This window comes from Trypanosoma cruzi (assembly GCF_000209065.1).
Source record: "Trypanosoma cruzi strain CL Brener chromosome Unknown tcruzi_1047053448595, whole genome shotgun sequence".
Lineage (NCBI taxonomy): Eukaryota > Euglenozoa > Kinetoplastea > Trypanosomatida > Trypanosomatidae > Trypanosoma > Trypanosoma cruzi.
This window is the reverse complement of record NW_890744.1, coordinates 1-569: the sequence shown is the minus strand read 5'-3', so window position 1 is coordinate 569 and position 569 is coordinate 1. Positions and strand designations below refer to the sequence as shown.

The 569-nt window shown below is 54.3% G+C and overlaps 2 non-coding genes across 2 annotated transcripts, besides 1 other annotated feature; both read right to left on the bottom strand.

The window, feature by feature from the left end:
- Positions 1-204: 204 nt before the first annotated feature.
- On the bottom strand, positions 205-291 carry Tc00.1047053448595.20. The gene has a single exon (XR_008254519.1). It is a non-coding gene; the product is annotated as a C/D small nucleolar RNA (snoRNA), TB11C4C2 (small nucleolar RNA).
- A 67-nt stretch (positions 292-358) lies between these two features.
- Positions 359-407: a microsatellite.
- Positions 408-414: 7 nt separating this feature from the next.
- Tc00.1047053448595.10 lies at positions 415-511 on the bottom strand. The gene has a single exon (XR_008254518.1). It is a non-coding gene; the product is annotated as a C/D small nucleolar RNA (snoRNA), TB11C4C1 (small nucleolar RNA).
- Positions 512-569: the final 58 nt, after the last annotated feature.

Here is a 569-nt window from a genome sequence, read left to right as displayed (position 1 = left end):
TCAGCAGCGGCGTGCGCCCACCACAACCCACCTCCGGGCAATTCGGCCCTCTCTTTCTCTTTCTCTCTCTTGCGCTTTCGGGCGGGCCCGCCACCAACCGTTTGCACAGGCAGGGCGCCAGACAGGGCAGGATGTTACGTGCGCGCCGTTGCGCAAGAAAGAAAAACGACAACAATAGCAGGAAGTGGGAGGGAGGGGAGCGGGCGCTCAGCCGAAAGGTGATTTTTATTGTTCCGTTCTCAATGCGTCGCTCAAACTGTTTGGACCTCGAACAACATGTCTCCATCGTAGCGCGTGTGTGTGTGTGCGGGCGTGCGCGTCGCTGGGCCGCAAAACCGCGCAGCGAGAGCAGAGGGACAAAGAAAGAAAAAAAGAAAAAGAAAAAAAGAAAAAGAAAAAAAAAGAAAGATGGGGGTGTAAAGCAAAGCACTTCAGTGTGAGCTGAGTCGGGAATTGCGTCCTCACGCGTTTTCGTCGTCAGACTGACAGGAAACTGTGGAATTTCATCACGCGTCTCAGCCGCATCTCTCACCCGTGCGCGTCCTCTTTGGTTTTGTTTTTTCCCATCG